Source organism: Falco peregrinus, chromosome 2, assembly GCF_023634155.1.
Source record: "Falco peregrinus isolate bFalPer1 chromosome 2, bFalPer1.pri, whole genome shotgun sequence".
Taxonomy (NCBI): Eukaryota; Metazoa; Chordata; class Aves; order Falconiformes; family Falconidae; genus Falco; species Falco peregrinus.
The window spans coordinates 106,249,818-106,273,226 of record NC_073722.1 but is presented as its reverse complement, the minus strand read 5'-3'; the positions used below and the strand labels follow the sequence as shown (position 1 = coordinate 106,273,226).

At 45.9% G+C, this 23,409-nt stretch overlaps 1 long non-coding RNA gene across 1 annotated transcript in view; it reads right to left on the bottom strand.

The window, feature by feature from the left end:
• The window catches only part of LOC114012984 (uncharacterized), a 132,150-nt gene extending 109,798 nt beyond the window's left edge, over positions 1-22,352 (bottom strand). The window contains exon 1 of the long non-coding RNA XR_008745744.1: positions 22,217-22,352. This is a non-coding gene — a long non-coding RNA (uncharacterized LOC114012984). The remainder of the gene's footprint in view (positions 1-22,216) is intronic.
• Positions 22,353-23,409: the final 1,057 nt, after the last annotated feature.

The window sequence follows — 23,409 nt, the reverse complement described above, 5'->3', positions numbered from 1 at the left end:
ATAAGGTATTCTCTCAGTGAGATCCTAAATGTGGATTTCCAGTGGAAGAACAAAGAGAGTATAATACTTCGCTGCAAGAGGCAAACATCTCTCTGAGTGGCTCATTAGGAGAAAAGAAGGTCGATTAAAGCTGGAATCAAAGAACTGCAATACTAATGTTATAAATATATGTGCAAAGTGGTTCTCTAGCCTCACTCTCACACTCTCACTCACTGGGTTTCTGTTCTCCCTTGCCTCTTTTAAAAGCAGAGACAGAAACAGGCTGATTAATAAGGCTACAGAAAAACAGACAGCCATCTCCAGAGAAAGAAAAACATTTTGTTTAAACTCATTTCCATATTTTTCTTCCCTCCCCCAATGAATTTCGACACTGACCTTTCCCCCCTTTCCTGTTTATGGTTTTAAATAGAAAGTTTCTGCTTTCAAAACAACTTCTTTCCTTTTCCCCCTTTCCTTTTTATAAATCTCAAAACAAGGGAGCAAGCAAGTTCTCAGATCCTCCAGTGAGGGAAATGTTCAATTTGAATTTTCTCATCAAAACCTGGTAGGTGTTTATCTGATTTTTGTCACCCTTGCTGCTTAGGCCAAAGCATGTCTGAGGAGGCATATTCATGATGTTTATCAATGTATGTTTATTGCAATGGCTTCCTCACCCTTATTACTTTGCTTTTCTTTCTGGAAGAACTTTATTCATTTTTACCCATCATTGCAAGCATTGTATCAACCCCAGGTTCAAATCAGAGCAGTGCAGATGTGTAATATGAACTGGCTACAAGGGAGTTGAAAAGGGAGCTCTTGGGTACCAAACACCTGAGGGCCTTGTACCTCACTGACAGCATCCTAGTTTGGCACAGTGAAGGAGTGGTGCCAGCAAAACGAGCCTGGTGCTTCCAGTCAGGCCCAAAGCAGGAGAAGAGGATGTGCCAGGCAGTGCTTTAAAATCAACACAGAGCCATGTATGCTGTGGGGCAAAGGAAAAACAGAGGGGAATTAGTTTCTATTTTTTTCCTGGAGAGGCATACTGCAAATCTATAAATGCCGTTGCTTTGCTCTGCATCTGTATCTCACAGACAGAAACACACATACTCTGATTGGAAATTGGTGCGGCACTTACTATTTCTCATCTGCAAATGGTACCATGTGTATTAGCAGGTAGTGATGTGCATCTAGCATGCAGCATCCAAACATCCCTCTAGCCTGAGACATCAAGGCATGATCAGATCCAGTTGCATGGGGAAGATGCCCCAGAAAGAACTGGGAGAGGGGGTGGGGTGGGGGATGGAAGGGAAACTACATCATATGCCCTGGCATCTGTACCCCAGCCAGGGTGGGGTGTGGGGAAGGCCTGACACCCCTTTCCCAGTAAACCTGCACCTGTAATGAATGCTCTGCCTAGGCTGGCAAGGCAGCAGCTCACAGCAAATCAGACAGCACTGAAATCTGGAATTTAGCCTGATTCTAAAATATATATATTTAACACCCCAAATGAAAAAGCATGACCCATTATTTAGTAACTTGGGCCATGTTAATAAAGATAATACATAATTATTCCTGAAATAGTTCAATGCAAAGGTTCCCTCAGCTATAAACATATCAAGTTTCTCCTCTGTTTGATGTCCTAATTACAAGTATCACCGTCGATCTGAGTTAGAACTAGATTAAGGCTCTGCTTGCATTTAAAGTAGCTGTTAGCATTGCTTAATAGTGAGAGATGACTAATTGGCCATCATGTTGGTGATGAATGAAGCTGAGACACAAGGCAGTGCATGAAAATTACATACGATTGTTGCGAAAAATTAGACTGAAGAAAAAAAACCCATGTACACACACACACACACGTCCTGTTGGAACATGAGGACTGGTCTGAAACCCACCAACAGCGCTGAATACAAGCAGAGATGGGTTCATGCTGTAGCAGGCGTGTCCATCCCTTGCTTGGACTCAAACACCTCCATCCTCTTCGCACATAGCAGTGTGTGCTTGTCATTGAGGGCGTGAAAGAAGCTGTTTGTCACGCTGCAGCTGGTTCCTTCCCCACCATCGCCACAGAGTAATAATGTTGTCACATCTCACAAGTTAAACGTGGTTTATCCGACTCTCCGTGCAGCACTGGCAGCACAGCGGGCATCCCTCTTCCATTCCAGGCCATGGCGAAGTAGCTCCCCTGTGTGCTGTTAGGGCATGCATGTTGTTGCAGGTGCTACTTCTTGGTGAAAACAGAAAAAACAGGGCCCTGACTGTATCTGCTCATTAAAGGCTCAGTGCTGTCGGGGCTAAGGGTATCAGCAAGGCAAGGACTGGTGAAAGAAGTAGTATTTTTCATTAACCCAGTGAGAAAGCTAACAAGCTTACTGGCACGTGAAGCAGACACAGAGAAATCAGCCTGCTGCTTCTCACAGCTGTACGTGCTCCTCTGATGAAATTCATAAGCACTCTTCACGAGGCTGGTGGAAGGGGCTTTTAAGGCTATTGTGCACATAAGATACTTAGACTTGCTTCTTCCCAACATGTTATTTCTGAGGCTACATTAACCTCTTCAGTCACCAGTGGTCAGTGCTCAGCTGTTAAAGCAACTTTGTGTTCGACCCTGGAGGTGGCTGCACTTCCGCTCAGGCTGGACTCACTCCTGTACAGTTTTGAAGGTTTTTTACTGTGAAATGTTCACAAGTGCAAGTAGTACTCAGAAAAACAAAGCCTTGCTTTTTTACCAGAGCACATGCTATGCAATGAATTGGTAATAATAATACACTTTTCTGCCTGACCTACTTTCTCACCCCATCCAAAATGAGCAGCAGCACTTCCTCCTCTGTCTCTCTCAGTTTCCTGATACAAATCTTTAATCAGATTAAACTTAAAGAACTTGCTACTGAAGCTAAGAAAAGACTTTGCTCTGCCTTGGCCTCGTTGTTGGGACACTGATGACTGCAGAAGCCCTGATTAATGTGGGAGGCTGGGACTGGACCACTCCATATAAAATGTAAGATAAAGTTTGCTATCTGTTCAGAACACGAAAACAACAAAATCTGCTTGGGAAATTTCTAAGATGACTCCTAGCTTGGACATTCATCCAGGTCAATCTGGGATGTGTGATAAGAACCCGTAGCCTGATTTTTACCTACTCCAGCAGCTCATGAAGAGAAGTTAGCAAAATGCTTCACAGGAGCTAAAGTTTGCATAGCAGGAGTCTTAATTCTCTCTGGTCAACCTCAAGTTAATTCTCAACTGATCAACCAGTGGATACTGATTGGTCTCAAACAAGATTATGGAAACTGGGACAAATTTTTTTCAGTTGATTTTGAGGAAAAAAGATGTGAACTTTTGCTGAGGGACATCCTCAGCGTTGATCTTTTGTTGACATCTTTTCACAGCAAATCCCAGGTTCAGAAAGGAATGAGAAAAGATGTCATTGCTTTTGTTCCTGTAAATAACTTTCCGCAGGAGAAAGGGCTTTGGGTTGAAAAATCAACAGGCAAGTCCATGAAACATCCCACATAATCCAACTGTTAATATAATGGGGCCCAAGATGCTAGAGACTGTCCTGGACCAAGATGCTAGAGACTGTCCTGACACTCCTCCTCATCCGTGCCTCATGTTGTTCCTGGTTGAAGTCTCACACACCAGCACAGAGGACAGTGCTGGATGTGTGCTGTTCTCGCGCACAGCGTGCTCTCTCAAATTGAGCCCGTGCTGGGCAAGGTTGCAGGAACGCTGTCAGCACTGCAGGGATGCCCATGTTTCAGTCTGAGGCAACTAGCTTACTGTGACCACCCAGAGATGATTTAAAGAGGTTGCAGAGGTACAGTGACACCTCCTGTGCTACATACAAGTCCTTATAGCTATGTGGGTGCTTTTTACTGGTGTGTGCAAGTGGGAAAGAAAAATGGTCATCATACTAGTATCCCTCAGGGCTGCTACAGTCCATGCTAGATGCCAGCCCACGTGAAATGCACTTAACAGTCCCCAATTGTCTGAAAAGTAATAAATCTCCAAAATTATCCTAATGGTAAATATAAATCTTAAAAAAGCCCTCGCTTCTCACAGTCCTTTCATGCATTGCTTGGCAGTCAGCTTGTCCCCAGGATATGAGGAAGCATCTGTGTTTGTAGGGTGGGTGTGGGAGGAAACTGGCTTACCCATGAAAATACTGCCAACTGCACCTTTTATTTCACACATTTAGCCACTGAGATGAAACAAAACTGTGTAGAAAAACTAATTTCATCTGCTGCACAATACCATTATTACCATAATCTAGTATAAAAGGGTGAACTTCACAGCACTGGTAAATACATTATGAGACTCATTTAAGATCCTGGCTCAACAGCTGAGCATACAGAGGCTCACATTTTTGCGAACAAGAGCTTACAAAACTAACGCCTTCTTCCTACTATGATCTAGACACTTTAGCTCTGAGTTACCTGAGGAATAATGAAAGATCTGAGTGCAGCATTCCTTTTTTTCCAGTCTTGACTTTAAATATTTCTGTCTCTCCAACCCACCTGTAGCTTGGAACTGCATCTTCTTCAGTATAGTGGCAAGGAAACTGCAGGAGGGTAACAGAGAAGACCTTGTCTATTCTTGCCTCTGCCACCAGTTGCCTTGCCAGACTTGAGAAAAACACTTTACCGTGTCTGCCTAGCTGTGCAGCACCCCAGAGCTCTTGCTCTCTGTTTGTACAACATGTAGTGCTGGGGGAAAGCACTGTCAAAAGGTGCCTGCAGCTGAAAGCATACTAGTAATTAGTAATGTCCCATGGCCCCCCAGCTCCAGGCTCAGCACATCATCTGTCAGCTCAGCAGCCAGGGTGCGCTTCTCTGGCCAGACAGTCTCTCTTCCAGGACAAGACCCAGAACTGCAAAATACAGGGCAAGTTGTGACAACCGCATGGAGATGCATTAGCACACGCATTTATCCAGGAGCTACATTTTTCCACATTCCTTCAAATGAAATAGCAAGTTTCTAGCAAAAGCCTTTATACAGAAACATTATTCATTGCCCTTCCACAAGCCAGTATCACACCATATTTTCTTATTCTCTGCACTGTATTCAGGGTGTATTTTCCACACGTCCTGCACTCAGCCAGCAGCTACGCCTCTGTGCACCACAGACTGGTGAACTGTGCCTGTCTGATACCTTGTACCTTGCACTGAGCTTATGGTTTTCCTACAGTTTCCCTGCATCTTTTCTCCAACTCAGCAGGGAATCCTTATCAATCATACTTTCTGCAAGGGTCAGTTCCTGACCCATCTGACCTCAGCCACCCACCATGTGATAATGCATTAACACTGCTGCTCAGGGGTGGTGCCCCAAAGGGCTCCTGAGACCAAAGCAGGCTTGTGTACTCACCAGAGTAACTCTTAGATTGAAAGCAGAATTCAAAATTGCCAGATTTGGGCCTGTTTACAGATGCTGGTCACTGCTGCAGAATGTATTAAAACCATGATTGCTTGGTGGAGTTAAAACTTTTTGGCCCCAGCTCAAAATCTTCAAGGAGGGGTGTGCACCCCTCTGAAAATCTCACGTCTGGAAGTTGCAGTACAGCATAAGCAAACTCGCTTTTCTTCAGCACCTTTTATGTACGCTGCAGATGTACACAGCCCTCTGGGAGACTGCAGCACACAGCAAAAGCCACTGGGTCTTAGTCATCTGACTTCACTGTATATTGTCCCTAGTTAATCTTGCGCTGAAGATGATCTCTGAAGTACCAATCATGCAAAAATCGACTTTATGTTTGAAGGACAAATGCAAAGTCTCTCTTACTGTCTTTTTATAACGCACACTCCATCACACCCGACACAACCACTCCTGTCAAATATTGTCGTTTAAATAGTTCTGTTGGTAAATGATAAATACAAGAGCATACATTTGGATAACCTTACACCCTGGAGAGAAGAGGGTGCCCTGGATTTATTGTTACAATGTTTAATATTGCTTCATTTTGTCCAAAGAGAAATACTGGAGTTGTTCATAAAGGTGAACCCTGTAAATCAATAAAAGACATTCTTGGTAAATCTGATTTTTAGCTGGGAAAGATTTTAGCTGCATTGCTAAGAGGTGCAGAGAGGAGGAAGCTGTGTTTTTCCAAAAATGAAAAAAGAGCATGTCACGGACAGAAGTGCTTTCTGCTTCAGGTGCCAAGAGATGGAAAGTCAGGTGCCCTGGAGTATCTTCCCACAGGTTGTCAAACCCCCATTGTCTTCAGAGGCAGCAGCATGCAGTGAAAAGCACCAGAAGCAGGGGAATCCTTCCAGAGCATACCTCTGAGCTTGCCTGAATTTCTCCAACAGCGGCACAGAGTTCCATCACTCCATGCTCAGGAGTCTGAGCTGCTCGTGGCTGTAGCTCAAGCGAGGGCACTTTAATACTGGTGCAGTGCCCAGGTCCTGCTTTCCAAGCGTCTCTCAGTGAATGCAACAGAGGCCCCTGCATGTAAGCCCTGCCAGTACACACGCTCCAGGGGATGTGCTGGTCTTTAGAGAACTTCTTGTACCCTGGTTTCCTCACCTCAAGAGGAAGGCAGCTGGTCGACAGGAGGAGCCAGGATCTTACCCACAGGCACCAGTGGGAAGCATCTCACAAGCTGAGCATTCCCACCCAGATCCTACCTTGCAGGACAGGATGCCCTTTGCTATTCAGTTCAGAGGGAGAAAACAAAACCGAAAACCCAGACTTCAGCATTTGATGGCCTAGGGAGCAGAGGCTGTTGATAAGTCTATCCCAGGAACTACTGGGAGAGTTTCTAATTGTATTCCTACAGCTTCATGCTGGGTTTTGCTGCTTGCTTCTTTGAACTGCCTTGATTTTGAAGGTTTGTTTGGGAGTTTTTTGTTGCTGTTCTAATAAGCTATGTACTGCAATTTATTCTGTATCACAGAAACCGAAGAAATGTCTCCGAGAGAAAGACAACTCATGCAAAGAATTACTCAGACGTACATCCCATCCTGCAGAGAAGAACAATGGTCGTGCCAGCACAGCAGAGCCTGCTAAAATCTGTAACAAGGCTGCTGGAAACAAGAAGAAGGTTGGACGAGTTATAGAAACAAAAGCCAAACCCTCTGATCAAAGAATTGAATTAGAGACAAGAAAGGAAGAGAGAACTGGCTGACAGTCAACCAGACGCCCTGCGGGACTTAGAGAACATAATTTAATCTCTCTTTGCTTCAGTTCCCCATCCGTAAAATGGCTGTTGGCTACTCTATCCGTTTAGTCTATGGGAGGCTGGGGTCAGACGGTCTCTCATTATATGTCTGCACGCTTTCTAGTCAAGTGGGTCCCGTATGCTATGAAGGTAAATAAAGAAGAAATTCTTGAACACCAGCACAATTAAATCAGATTTCTAAATGATTTTGTGGTTCACTGTTCACTGCTTGTGAGCTCTTGCTGAAGCTTTTCCAAATGGGGGGACATTCTGGACCTCTTTCTCCCATGGGACACACTGATGAAGTTGGAACTGGGGCATTTTAGCCTTACAAAGTCCCATTCTTCTTCCTCACCCCTACTTCTGTGAAACTTGTATGGGCATCATCCCTTTTAAGACCACTATCCCCCCATTAAACAGAGATGAAATTGGTTGAGATGTACAGAAGTTGGTGAATCAAAGGACATGCATCTGCACAATCCATTTCCAGAGAAAATAAACTCAAAATAAAGCTGGCTGGAGCAAAGACAAACCAACTCTCCCATCTCAATCTGTAGGTCAGTTTATGTCCTCTGAACAGTCCTGTCTCCTTTCCCATACAATTCAAGTCCAAGGGGAATTATATCACCAGGCGAATGAGAAGACAATCTGGTTTTGATTTTCATTCAGTCTCCATCACCTTAGCTGCCTTAATACACCAAGGACCTAGTGGCTGTAAGCTGAGAATGAAATATTTAAATAGCATCTGAAACACAAATATTAACAGGTAGAGGAACTACTCCTTGGAAGAGCTGACCAGAGAGTACTGCTATTCTCCATCGCTTAGATCCAAACCAGAAGAGCATAGGAGGAACCACAACTTACTAGACTCAGTGCAGAGGTCAGTCATCGAGCTTTTCTGAGCTCAGCAGGCGCAAGAGGCCAGAGCAGAGCCACACACAGGTTCTTTCTCAGTGGATAAACTACAGGCCTGACTCTTACTCAAACAGTCTCTGTTGCACTGGTATCAGCCCTGGGAGAGGAACCTGCACCACTCTTGGAGGCTACTGAAGAAATACACAGTAGAAAAGCACCAGACCCATGACTACAATTTCAAGCCAAAACTGCATAATTTACAGCAACACATCCAGCCTGACCACAGGGTTTTCTAGGTAACAAAACAAAACTCTTTATCATCCCATGCTCTTAAATAGTTCATCTGCAACTGCATCCCTCCTGGTCTGCCAAGCTTTTCCAAGATGCCACCTCAGATGGACTGCCCATTTCCAGGGACACAGAAGCCCTGCTGCTCTGGCCATGGTCTCAGAGTGATGGGCTTCGTCTGTGACATGGGGATGTTTGGTCTGACACAGCTGCTGTACACCCAAGACAGCGTAGCACTCAACGTGTTAATGCAGATCCCTGCTGGAGACCGTTCATCGATGTTGATAGCAGTCCACAAGATTCTTAACCTCTGTCTAATACTGTCACACTGAATAGATGGTTTGCCCTCCTGTTTGCAGCTTTCACTGCCTTGTCACGTAATATCTTCAGGGGCCAGAGGCCACACCACTGCTTCTATCAATCCAGCTGCGTGCCCTGCCTTATTGCATTAGTCCTTTACATCTCTGTCAGACTCTGGTAGGCAGTCAAGGATGTTTACTGATATCCACTGCACAGTCAATCTCAGACTGATCTCGCTATCTATGACCCCTCTCTTTACAAATCACACTGGTTGAAGGCTATAATTATGGGATATAATTAGAAGTGGAGTTTCATTTAATGGAGGCAGCAACATGTCAAGTGCCCCAAGAGACCACCAAGCTGCAAGCTATGATTCCTCCTCACTCGTCTCTGTTGCTGCTGCTGTTTGGAGCCCATAAAATGACTGTTGCATTGAAGATGACCTAAATGTTGCTGATGATCTTGCTCGACACGCTGATGATCTTAGCTCCAGCTAAGTAAAACTCCAAACATTAATTTAGCCCATCATTACACCTATCAGATCTTATAAGACACTAATAGATCTTACACACCAATGGACTGAATCCACTGGCTTTCAACTATTCCCATAGCAGGATCCCTCCTCCCTTTTCCAGGCAAGCCTGTCCAACTCCAATGCCGACTCAGTGCACGCACTTTTAGTCCCTTCCCAGATCATGAATTCAAGCAGAAACAAATATGCCAGTAAAGTATCCTGTATGTGAAGGCATGGAAGATGATTCAGTCTTTGTTACAGTCATTGTCCTGAGAGAGGTTTGTTCTACCTCTCAACAATCCTCCAGTAGCAAGAGGATCTATGAATTTAGCTGTCAAATGTCTTTGGAGAGATGGATTGCCATCTTCATCTCTTGATCAACCTAAACTTTTTATGTCCTGATAGATTCTAAAGGCAACCATTTCTGGACAATCAGCATTACAAAAGGAAGTCATTACCTTGGTGCAGGAGTAAAATCCAAGGCAGAAAAGCACAAAATGTACCTGTGAGAAAGATGACAACAAACAAACCTAGTCAGCATGTATTCCTCCTGCACTGCACCAGCCAATTGTCCAGTCCTGCATCACCAGAGCATAGTGAAAGGCCTTGAAAGCCTTTTGGGTGCAGTCAATCTTTAGCCTTTCTGCTGCAACGGGCAGTAACAAGCCTTACGATGACTGAGGTGTGAGCCCCTGTCAGCCATTGGGATGAGAGGAGCAATGATTCCTGCACCATCTAAGAAACAACAGCGAGTCCTTTAGACAGCATCACCAGTAACTGCTAGGATGAGTTACTTGAACACGCTCACCAGGCCATCGTGCCACCCAAGTCCTAGGACCCAGTTCCTTTCTGAGCACAAGAGCCAACGCAACTCGGCCATCCACAGCTGCCTGGAAACCAACATGTGCCAGCACAAGGCTCAAAACTGCTGAGGCAGCACTGACGGGAAATGGCAGCAGCCAGGCTACAGAAAAAGCCAGCAGGGTCTTTGTTCTGAGATGATTGCAGGACACAAGGAGCCAAGATCATTTCTCATCAAGTAAAAGAATTGAAGAGCACATTCCTAATTCAACTGATGTCAACAGGAATTCAGCTCCTATTCAGACATTTGAAATGGTGAAACTGCATCAGGAATTTGCTTTGCAGCCTGGGCAAAGAGCAGACGGACGTGACAGATTTAAGCCCCACGTGCAGCAATGAAGGGCATGTGAATACCATTACCTATTTGGGAAGCTTTAGCATGTCTTTGGAGAAAGCACTTTCAAAAGACAGCACTGACTGCATCTTTGAGTGGCATTTGCTTACTTTTGTGCCTCTGAATAAAACCACCAAGGGAAGAAATGCAACCACCACTGCCAGAGCCAGATTCCCAAGGGCTGTCTCATAAGGAGTTTGAGAGTTACAACCTGAAAATGAGAAGAGCAAGCTGGAAAGAACAAACCCCAGCAAAGGTGTTTCTTGAGAGACCTGTCTTGCTCTGATGAAATCATTCCAGCCAACACTGGACTCCAATCAAAGGGAAATTTTGGAAGCAGCTTTCCAACCATCTTGTGTCATAATCTGGCTCTCTTTCCTTCACCCTGACAGAGCAGAGGCTGAAGAAAATGATGAGGATTTTATAGCTCTCTGCGGTAAGCAGTTAATAACTCTCTGAGGCTATAGATCTGGGCTCCACTGCAGGGCTGGAATAATTCACAATAAAATATGAATTTTCATTTATCACTCTGACACTTAATAAATACTTCCTGGTGAAGCCCAGGAAAAAGGAAGAGGAGGAGGGAGGGGGAAATCCCATGCTTGTGGTCACCAGGTGCTTTCAGTGAACATGGCACATGGTGAAGGATGGTGAGACACCAACCAAGAAACACAGGCCTGGGACCTGTTAGAGGAATGGAGTGATGAGACCTCAGCTTAAAAGGATTTTATTTTTGCTCATAGCCATCATAAAAGGCCCCTTCTGAGCTCAGGTAAGCCTCTGTGGACAACAGTGTTTTACAATACTGATAATGCTGGATGAAGGGTGAAAATACAAAAGCAAAATGGAGCATGGCCCTTTCTTCTCTCTTGTACTGCCATCACCCCACTACCACCACATGAGGAGGGCTGGTGCATCCCACAGTCTGCATGCTGATGGCCCTGTGTGCCAGCATGTTTCTGCAGCCACCGTTGCTTGCTTGGGTATGGAAAGTGCCTCATGGACATACTTTGTCGTGTCGCTGCAGAGAAGTAGGAAAACACTATCTCTGTTCTTTGGGAAGGAAATAAACCTGAGGCAGAAACTTGTCCTGAGAGAACCAACAGCAATTTGCCTGCAGCATCTCTCAAAGTCCTCCAGCAGATGGGCTAGCCTTGCCAAGAACACATCTCCTGCTCCCCTGCAAGCATGAGCGACTCCCACTGATGTGCAACCCCAGATCTGGGCAGGGATCAGATCCTGGTGCCTCCAAGTCACACTGAGCCCCATAAAGAAGTGGAAGCTCACCCCCAGGGAATGGAAAATAAGCCAGCAAGTACCTTTGGCAGGAGCTGCCGTTTACTCGCAGCCCCAGCTTCCTTGGAAATCACAGCTACCTCCAAGGTGAGCGGCCATGCTCCCACACCGCCCACGTGCCACGGGGCTGCCAGCAGGTTTGCTCCCAGGGCACATGCTTGCTACACAGCAGAAACATGCATCCACTTGTAGTTTCTCTATGCTGGATTCCCTTTGCCTTGAGCTGCCAGTGGAAAGAGCACAGACACCAGTTCTTTGTAAATCAGACAGCAAGGCTCAGTTTACGATGACATGTAAGCGAGGGAGATCAGTAGGAACCAGATTTGCCTGTGGCTCCTTTATGTGGTTGCTTTGCAGATGGTCTGTCCATGGCCTCGCATCTTCTTGAAGGCCTTTTTATCTGCATAGATACAATTTCTTTTTCAGTTTCAATGGAACAGCCTCTTGTCTTCCCACACCCTGAAAAGGCCTGTAGCAGCTGTTGCCATATTCACACAAAGCCTTGAAGGACCCCAAAGCCATGGAGGTCCCCGGTTTCCTTCCTTCCTCCTTAGCTGTTCTCAGAGCTATGGCATCCTGGTTTAGCTGAAGAGCTCATCCCTGCATGGGGGAGGTAAGGATATTGCTATATTGCTCTAAACACTCTGGAAGTGTTTTAGCAACACAGGCAAACAACAAACATTATCCTGTGCACAATATCGACTCAGTTAATTGGCAAGTGAGGTGCTGGACTGGCCTCCTGCTTGGCTTAAATTGTATATGCACTGAACGTTGTCTCCACTCATCATGCTGTCAGTGGGAAAGGCTCCATACAGGGTAATCACATGCTGCTGCAAACTCAGTGCTCGGTAAAGCTGCAAATCAAAAGAAAATAGCAGACAAACAATGAGGGGAGATGGAAGGAGGGGTGGAAGGGACCAAACCAGAGAACACAAGCAAAATCGCAGCCTGCAGCTGTCACTACCCCTTCTGGGAGCTCAAGGACTCCTGAGAAACTTCTTTGAGTCGGTCTGAGGTTCAAGTATGGCAGCTACAGGCAGACCCAGCAAAAATGAACAGGAAGGAGAGAGCTGGGGAGCTGTGTGAGTGTGTGTCTTACCTTTCAGCCCTGGTGCTAAGGGGAGAGGAGAGAGCTGGTGCTGGGGCAGAGCACAGTGGAAGAGGATGTTCTGCCACTGCCTTCTCACATGACCTTGGGAAAGTCACAGGTACTTCCTTCGCCACAGTTCCTACATGGCAAATGGGCACTGCAGTCCTTCCTGTGTCTCTCCCTGCTGCTTACTGCTCAAGGACCAGGTTTTCTAAGACAATATAGGCCCCTGAGGATGCATGTGTGTGCCCAGTATTTAAAATTGTTCTAAGCAATTATGTGCCTAACTCATTTGGGTCTTGTCCCATTTCAGTGCAGCCTTAGGCATCCAAATGCCTCTCCAATTCTGGCCTTTAGACTCTGTGAGGCAGCAAATTGTCTCTTACTATAACTGTCTGTATAAATGTGTCTGTGTATGCATGCACATGCACATTGCTATCTTATGCTATGGCACAAGTAGCTGAAGAGCTGCAGAGGTCTAAAACTAACAGCTGTCTCCCAGAAGGTCTCAGGCCTGTAACCACCTTGCAGATTCTTACTGCAGGTGCAATATTGCACCTTGGCTACCAAACTGTGGCTCTGATTCTCTTCCCACTTTGCACCCAGGCCATGAGAGCTTCCCTGTTCCTGCCTCCAGCGGTCAGGTGCTGGGCAGAGCCTTGCTGATGACCCTGGCAGTGGCTGACTCTTGAGAAGGGTTGCCAAGTGCTCTCAGCCAGCAGACACTTTGCAGAAGCTAGAGTCACACAGAAGCACAAGCAGACCAAGGGGAGGCCATTCAGGTTGTAACCTCTTCTGCCATGAACTGGGAGAAACAAAACCAAACCCACACACAATCCACATGCACTAGCAGTAAAGACGGTGACTGTCAGAGGGGGTTAATGAACCAGCTGCTCAATTCCCTTCCAGACAGGCATTTAATTTATAGCTGCCAGAAAATCCCACACATTTGGGGATCACATCCTTAGTGGAAGTGGTGTCACATCAGAGAAGCACAGGGCAATCCGGCCAGCGAGGACAAGGCTGCTCTCCACAATATCAACTCCATTAAACTTCTCTCACACAGCTCCATACATGCCAGAAAGTGTAGCGAGTTCAGGGCAGCGAAAATTTACACTCTCGGCTCTGACAGCTGCCTTGGCTAGGGGTTTAGGCATGTTTACTAGGGAGGCATTTGGACAGGGGTGCTGGCCTTTCTGTTAAGCTCATGTTCAGAAAGGATGACAAAGAGGGGGGAAAAGCATGCCGGCAAGAGCAATCCTTAATGCTGGAACCAGGCCACATGGCCAGCAGGCATATTTAATGTACAGATTAGTTTTTCCCTTGAAAGCTGCAGACTTAATCTGTTAGTACAGGACTTACTCTCTGCCTTTGTGTATACTGTGTCTAACCCCACTTCCCAAGTTCATCTGGAAAGCAGACATTTCCATTAGCAGCGCTTAAAACTCGGCTCTGTCAGCACTTCCACTACAAGTTTGGAGGAGTTAACTCCCCATAAAGCATCCGCTCCCAGCTGGAACACAGCATACAAGAGCAGGAGACAGATCTGCATAAGTCCCATTAGCCTTAATGTTCATTATCTCTTGGGCCCTGTAGCTGGAAAACACCTCCTGAGCTCAGTGCAGGAGCAACATCCTCACCAGATTTACTCTGCAGTCATTTGGCTGGGGATTTTACTTAAGATTTAACTCAGTTGGCAGACATTGTTTTTCCTGGTGGCTTCTGTTTCAGCTCTAGGTTTCTGTAAAGCAAGTACGAGATGCATTGGCAGAGTGTGCTGGGTGTTAATTACCAGCTACAAGCACACCCTCAAATGCAATAAGATTTTTCATTCACAGTCTGGAATGGAATAACGATGCAAGCAGAGCACCAGGTTGTGGAGAAGTGTGTTTTCTTCATACCTGCCATCAAATTGGGTGAAAGTTTGGGAGCCAGGTGGGGAGAGCAGAGTGGAGTCTATTCATAGTGTCAGGACAGCAGGGAGGAGTAGATTTAAGAGCACACCATAAGTCAAACTAAACACAGCTTCATGTGTGTGATCATCTACTGCAGAATGAGGTGCACACTGGTACACTATGAAAACCTATCCAGGAAAGCAGGGGATACTACAAATCCATGCAGATTCACCACAGATGTTCTAAGATCCTGGCTCCCCAACAGTCCTGCTGTTACTCACAGCCTTTTGTTTTGTTTTGTGCTTTTCAGTTTGATGAGGAACAAGGACATGAACCATAGCCCACAGTGCATGCATTCCTTAGATCCTGATGGATCCAGATGACTGCAGGTCAGGCTAGCTTGGGAAGGCAGTACCTTCGATGAACTTCCGCATGAAGAAACAGGGGATCCATCCATTCAGGAGCAATGTGAAAGCTCAGTTTGTTTCACTGCAGAGAGGGAGCTGCTTCAGTTCCAGGCAGAGAGAGGAAAGTGAGGAACCACTACAGCACTTTATCTACCAAACATTTCTCTGTCTCTCATTAAATTGGATTTTTTCAGAGTCTGCATCTCCCTCCACAGAAGTCAAGGTTGGAAACATCCTTCTGAGAAATGCTGACAGAGGCAAAGAGAAAGCCAGAGATATTTCAGCATCACTGGTGGGCTTTCAAGGCTGCAGCAGAATTTCTCTCTTCTCTCCCTCCTGCCCTGATCTCTAAAGCTCTTCATGTGGTGTAGAGCCCAAGACCTTGTGAATCTTAGAGCAGAAACTAAATAGGGAGCATCGCCAGCAACAAGACTGTTATTAAAGATCCCTCATGTCCACATCTTGAAGCAGGCAGAGACACAACTCTGGGAGCTTGCCAGCACATGGGGCAGGCTTTCCTTGAGATTCCTGGCTGGATGTTGAACACCTCCTCCCTCTGCCAGTGTGATTACTGCTTGAGAGCTGAGGACAGACTTCTCTCTGCCTTGCTTTTGGGAGGTCTCTTCCCAAGGGCAGCAGGGGAGAGAGGAGAGAGGGAGAACTGGCTATTTATGTGGGCTCACACAACCTTTGTTCAGGCTGGAGGGAATGAGCCTTCCAGAGTCTTGTTAAGCACTCAGAGCTAAGTTTGAAGACTTGGTGCTTAGAGGACATTAAGTTGGATAAAGCAAAGGACAAAGAACAGAAGCTCCAGAAGCAGTCGTGATGTGTGTCTTACAGCAGTGCTTTAGAAATAACCAGGCTGAAGTGAAGGCACTTACACTGTGCTAGGAGCTGTACAAAAGACAAGCTCTGCTCCAAAGAGCTTGCAATCGAAACAGATGAAACAGGTCAGGGGGACAGGCAACAGAAAACCACAGAAATTCGAAAGGTCATTTAGGTGCTGCAAAGTGTATCACAAGCCTCTGAATGGCCCACCCCCGCCATGCACAAAGAATGACTCAAACCCAAGCAGGATTTAAGCCAGACCATTACCAGGTGGAAGAGAAACCTTAAGTTTAGGCATGTTTACATACATTAACTTAAGTAAACTTAAGTTAGTAACTTAGTTAAGAAGAAACTTATCAATTGCTGTTGACTCATTAGATGACCCTGAAACACAGGTGATAGAAGATGCATGGTATCATTTTTTAAGAAGAAATAAACTCAGTCCCTGCCCTCAGCATCTGTTTCTGTGCTAGATTTTTCTCCCTGCAGGTCCAGGTCTCCTGAACTTTGCTGGAGATGCTGCCTATTTTTAACCTGCCTTGGCACTTATGTTATCATTCATGTCAGAATGAGGCCAGGCATTAAATATATCTTTCCACCAAAACTTCCCAGATTTTGTTAATTTAGGCATTCTAGTGTTATGCCTACCACACTTAGGGGAGCACTTGAGAACGAATGTCTCATTCCTGCACTGAGACCAGGCTCCTGCCTCCAAAGCAAGGGTAAGTTTCTTGCATGCACATGTACCCAGCATGTGCTGTTAGGAGGGAGGCTCCTTATCCTGAGAAGTACTGTTTCTGTCACCTGCACAAGCCTCACTCCAGAACTGTGTTTCACAGGCCTCAATATTTATATGTCATCAATTTGTCAGATGTCCCATAACATCTGCTACAGGTAGTAAATCAATACACGGCATTAGCACAGCCTAGTACCACATCTTTTCCTATTAAAACCTCTCTAGGTTTCAAGGCTAAGAAGTACTGAAAGCTTCCAAGGAAATTCCAGGGGTCTTGTATAATACTTACCAGCCTGACAGACTGATTGCCCTATAATTCAAACACAATTGCAATCTATACTGGAAGTGATTATATGCAGATGACTGGGGTGACTCTCATTTCCTCTATGACTTCTTCTGAGCCTTTTTTTCCAGTATCAATTCCACTGAAAAAAAAGTCTTGGCAATTATTAACACACAAAACCACGTTTTATCAAAGCTTATTTTAGGAACCGCATGTTAAATCCACATACAGATACAAAGGCTCATGAGGAATCGCTCCTCCTGTTTAAGGTCTCAATACAAAAGCCTTCCTGCATTGCCTTCTGGGAATCATGCCAGCCAAGAGTCTGAGAAATGGTGTAGTAATAAAAATGTAACACGATGTATCGTAAATTATACACAGGACAGGACTGATGAGGGAGGTGGTGAGTGTATTTGTCTTTCACCCCTTGCAATGAGCTCAAATGCTGCCTAAGGTCTCCTGCCTCCAAGAGCTTGGGAGGAGACTTCTTAGCCTGCTTTGTACCTGTGAGATTTCTCTAAAGAGGTGTAGGCTGACTCTTCCCCACACCAGAGAAGCAACACTAACAGGGAGCAGCTCTTTGCTCACTGTGGCTGGAAACTCACACCATAGTGAACAAAGCGCGCCAAGCACCAGCCAGCCTGAAGCTGCACATGACACAGAGCCCTGCTCACCTCCTCCTGTGCCATCTCCTGGCTGGCGACCTGCAACAGCTCAGGAGGGGACACACGTCTCGTCCCATCAGCTCTGCGACAGGAGAGATATACCCTGCAGCAGATGGACTGGATGAACACCCCAATGTACTGCACGCATGAGGCAGCCCTCTGTGCCTGCCTTCTACACGAGTGTGACCCTGGGAGGAGGATGCCAGGACCCCCACCATGCATGCACACACACACACACATACACATCCACCCCTGCCTATCTGTGAATTGCTCAGCAGCGAGATAACACAGCTGTACACAGAAAGGAAGCAATTAGAAATGCCTAGCAAAAAGGATTTGTCTCTAAATTATTATTTACAAAATATGTCAATTGCTTGCAGCTTAATTTCATTCCTTCATTTGTTTTGCAGGAAAGATAAGGCTCTAGCATAGTCAGCAATCCTGTAATGGGGACATTTGCCTACTCCCTCGCAGGTAGGAGAAAAACTAAGGAGGGATTTAAGACTCTCCTCCACGCCACAACTTCTCTTCCCCAGACTCTCCTCCACGCCACAACTTCTCTTCCCCAGACTCTCACAGGCTATCTGTCTCTCATTTTTACAAAAACTGATACAATAGCATAGTTACAGCCATAGGGATATCAGGAATCCTAAAAATCTCAGCTGTTTTGTGGGAGAGAAAAGAGAATTTCCCTCCTCCAGCCTTCAAGACTGCCCCACAGCCCAACTCTGTGTATGAAACATCCCTTCTCCCTTGCCTGCTGACTCCAGGGGCAGCTGAGGAGACCTGTCCCATATGTGAGACTATGGCCTCCTGTGTTGTACATCTTCCCTAGAATAATATTGCCACAATTCTTGGCATTCCACTGCTGTGGGGATACTGGGAAGCAGTTTATTGCAAGTACTATCCACATGTGCCTTGGGGCCACAGTTGGCAGATACTAGCCAGGAGAAACCCAAATGAACTCGGCAGGAAGGAGCCTAAAGATCCTGGTGCCTGGGGATTTGCAATGGGACATAAGCAGCATATTGCATCTTGACTGCTGAGGCTGGAAATAGTTCATTTTAGTGACTTGAGGACAGGAAGACATTATAATTTTGCAAAGTTCTGCCTAGTGCTGAGGGAGTACTAGGTCTCACTGCATGGTCTGACAGAGGGATATGAAGGGCTTATCATAACTGAGCAAGTAGAAAGTAAAAACACAGCATATTATTTGGAAAAAGAGCAAGCACATTGAAAGACAGGTCTTTGTGGCTACTATTTCTATCCCAAATGTGGGAAAATTCTTTTTCTTTCAGAAATGCCAAACCATTTTATTACACCAGTTCCTAAGAGCAGTTCAGCACTTGGCTTCAAGGCTGACAGTTTTACTGAATGGCCTAAGGAAAGTTACACAGAGCAAAATGTTCTTTCAATTTTAAATTTTAACTCAAATGAAAGGTTTTTGGTTTGCACCCCAAACAAAAAGCTTTACTCTGCTTAGCTCCAACAAGAGCATGCTCCTTGTTTTCTTGTCTGACTTCTAAAGTACCTCCTAACCCCACCGCAAAAACAAAAGCAAAGTTGGAGAACAGGCTTTGGTGGAAACTTGGCTTATTGGCCTCTACTGCAAGTCATGCATGCAACAAGGAAAATGAGCTGAGCTCTCAAGCCAGATGGATAACAAACAGCATCACTGATCTCAGCGATGACTGAAATTTCGCTGCCTCCCTGTTTGTAATTCCTTCTCCTGGAGCCATCCCCTCTGTTTCATGGTCCTCCACCCGCTGCACTTGTTGAGCCAGCCACCAGCCTAACACTGGAGGTCCTGCACCCTTAGGGAACAGTGACACTGACCTCACGCTGGAGTGTGCTAATTGAACCAACACACACAAGCAGCTTTCAGGATATTGGGATTTAATTTATTTGCTCTTTTTATAATCATGACCTCGGTTTATTCACTTGAGAAGCACAGAAAGACAAAGCTGTAACACAAGCTATTTGAGGAACTGGTCACATCCTGACTTGTTACTTTGCCCTTCTTTGGCTTTAATGCACTGCAGCACTGCTCTTTTGTGTCCCTCTTAAAATGGTTGTACTGAATCTCTATTAAAAAGCAGCAGCTTTAAATGGAGCTGTTAGGAGAAAAGCTGACTCCCTGCAGCAGGCAGGGACTGCAGACTGGCTCGCCTGTGCCTGCAAAACCAGAGCCTGCTCTTCCATGTGGACAAAAATCCCCACAGCCCCGCTCTGGCATGCAGAAAGAGCTTCCTGAATGCAACAGCTAATAGGTTGCGCCTGTGGGACTGAGTAGAAGACAGTCTTGGATGAACCATCACCCAGAAGTCAAAGGAGATGGAGGTGGGAAGCAGATCAGATCATCATGGGTCAAATGCAGCATATAACAAGAAGTGAAGGAAGGAAGACAACTCAAGCACGTCTCACCTCCCACCACAGAACTTGGGAAAGGCTGTTCCTCTGGCCCTCCATTTCTCTTCTTGTTAAAGGAAAGGGAATAGTAATCCTCCTGCCTTACAAGGATGTTATGGGAAATCTATCCTGCACCATGTTAGTGGAACTGGTTTCAGTCCATGTTTTTAGATTCCCCCTGTACAGAGGGTGTTCTGCCCTGCAAAAGTCGGTGTATAGTGGTATTAATGTTGCATAACTTCCCATGAAAAGGGTGGGGGTTTGCTCTAGGCTCCATTTAATTCATTAGATGGATCAACAGGAGCTGAATTTAGAGCTCTGCATCATTCTCTGAGGAAATCTTTCTCCTTCTAGCCTGGGATCTCATACACCTATGGTAAGTGGTACAAACACCCCTTCCCTCTATGTGCCACGCATCTGCAGCCCTGTTTCAGATGGAAGGAGAATGCCATGTAGAAATGCAGAGCTATTTTGCAGACCCACGCTGCATGGCAGATTGGATGGGTTTCACCAGCTCCCACTCAGGAGCACAAAAGCATGATTTTTTTCTAAGACAAAAGCTATGAAAGCAGACACACCATCCAGCAGCAAACAAGAATCAGCCTTGCCAGTTTGGATTGAGATTTTTCTTTACAAGCCCCACAGGGGTCTGGCAATTACAATTAAAGGCAAGTCCCCTTAAAATGGGTAAAGCTTTGGCCACTGTCCAGCTATGCCAGCGCCGCAGGCAGCACAGAGGCCCTGCATGCTCACAGGGCCAGGGCCACCCTCGAGCCCACCCCAGTCCTGCCCCCCTCGCTGCAGGCAGGAATCTGCTCGCTGCTGCAGTCTCCGAGGGGGACAACTGCAGCTGCTCAACAAGGCAGAGCCACACCACATCCGAGCTCAGGACAGACGTGAGGAAAGAAACTGTCTCCTGCTGCAGCGGCAGTAAAAGTCCTTCACAATTGTTAAAGCCAGACGGAAACTAATTTTTCTCTTTTTTTACAGCCTCTCATCCTCTCCCCTCCTTCCTTGGCTGGTACAAGACTGTACAAGACTGAGAAAAGCCAAATGCAATTAAATGTTTCAATCCTAAATGAATGGCTCGGTTTGTAAACAACAATAGCGACAAAAAAATTGCAGCTCTCAGCAAAAGCAGCCCAGCTTTCTTTGCAAAATACCACAGGTCTCCAGCAAGAAATTGCTCCTGCCGACATCATTCTGAGCTCTCCTGGGGCGCTCCCTTGCCCCTCCAACCCCTCTTTGCCCCAGATTTAGAGCCTGTCAAAGCTAATATGAAGAAGTGGATGCAGGCACTGAGACATTCTGGCCTGGAAGCCGTTCTTCTGAAAAAGCACTGCAAACCTGCTCCTTTAGATAAATAAATAGCACATCCCCTGTGAGACATCATCTGCAAAGCACTATCGTACCATGCCTCCACTGTCATAATTCCCCATGTCCTTATTGCCCGACAGCCTCCATAAAGAGCCGGCAGGTTTATGTGCCACTTAAAACCAACCTATTACTAGCAGCAAACTTCCTTCAACAAGTTTCTGTGTGCTCTGACTCAAAAGCAAAAGAATTGTGTCCCAGTGTGACTAGCTAGAACTACCCACACACCCTGCCAGTAGTCCCACAGACAGGGGGATTACTGGTCCCAGAATAGGGTCTAATCCTCCACTGCTGTCTCTTGGGCAGCCACACTGAACCAAGTACAATTACACCAGAAGAAGATCGAACCCAGCATGCACAATTTATAAACTGCAAGACATGAATGATGCTTCCCTATAGGCTATGCATGAAGGAAAGCAGGTTTTCTGTAGACAGAAAGAGACATTGATATCAATGCAGTAAACGGGTGTTGCATCACTCCACAATCTGATTCAGGGGGCACGCTGAGAGGCTGCTGTGCCTGAGGGACACGAAGAGTGCCAGTGCGGTTGGCAGCCCTATAGATAAAGGTTTTGACCTTCATTTGGGATTAAAATGGAGGAGCTGCATTGATTTGCATGTTGCTTTATGCTAGCTTGCAAACACAAGCAGGCCCTGCAATGTGCAGTGATCTCTGAACAGTAAGGGGAAAAGGTACATAAAATCTTCCGAGCCCTTCCAGCTCCCCATACATAGGTCTGTGGTTAAACACAGTAATTCTTGGTTTAAGATATGGAGAAGTGTTTTTTTCCTGTCAAACAAGATTAAAACACAGAACACAGGGGCAAGTCAATTGCCCCAAACTGTCCCATCTGCTTCATGATCATATTTTATGTGACAAAGTCTAGAGTATTTGTTTTATTTTCAAAGAGCATATGGTTTGATTTTTATAAGCTCAGCCACTCACCACCAAGGCCAGCCTTCCAGAAAAGCTTGATGCACAGCAGTTCCTCCAGTGACACATGGGACTTTTTGAAAGAGCTCATCACCCAAGCTGGGCATTTGAAGTCCCTGGAAAAGCTGCCCTTGTTTGGAAGAGCTGAACAGCAGAAAACCAAGCTGCCTGGTGCAGAACTGTAATCCATCTACCCAAAAAGCAAGGAAGACTTTAAACCAGAGGAAAAAAAATAAAAGAAAGCAGAAATATAGCAAAACCGAAAGGGGAAAAAAAGAAAGACAGGAAAGGGTTGAATGAATTTCCCCTTTGGTTTTAGACTAGTAGCGCCATAAATGCTACTGAATAAATCACGAACAGACCACAGAGCTGAAATAATACAGGGGAAAACCTGACTTCCCATTCATCACACTTCCCCTGACACATAATAAATGCTTCTCATTCAGCCAAAATTAATTAGCATAGTCAACACAGCATGCTTACATACTGATGCCCACAGATTACCCCATCCTTTGCTCTCCGAAGCCTCCTTTCCTGCCATCTCCTGCCCTGTGCCCCCTGCTTCCAGGGAAACCAAAACAGCCCCAGCTAGGCTGAGAGGTCCTTGTTGCCACCAATCCCCAGGACACCAGGGTCTCTCTGCTGTCATCTGGGGCACCTATAAGCCCCAGTGAGTATGAATTATAAAGCCTGGTATGAAAATATAGGCCATGAGAGATGCTAACCACCATTTCCTTCCTGAGGAAGGGAGCTGGCAAGTGAGCAGCAGAATTGGAAATGGCATTTCTGAGTCCCACTACACTGTTTCAGAGCCCAGACAGTGATGGCTCACTGGCATCCTACTTTGCAAGATTCAAGATACAAGGAGGAGACACCCGCTTGGTACCACAATACACAGGTCCAAGGGAGACCAGAGAGCGAATGCACAGTCACCCTCACACAACTCATAGGGAGTCCTTCACGCTGACCACAGACAAACTGCAGTCCTGATGCCAGCCTGGAAGGACATTCAAGACCTTGGGCCATCACACGAGAGTTATGGGAAGTCAGGTTTATGCTAGCAAACCCAAGCCAGCACCTGCCACAAATGTTATCATAGAAACACTGCTTTTCTGTGACAGAGTACTCCAGCCAACATGGACCCAACTGTGGCAACAGGACAGATACTTGTGGCCAACACTGAGGCCAAAACGTGACATCCCAAG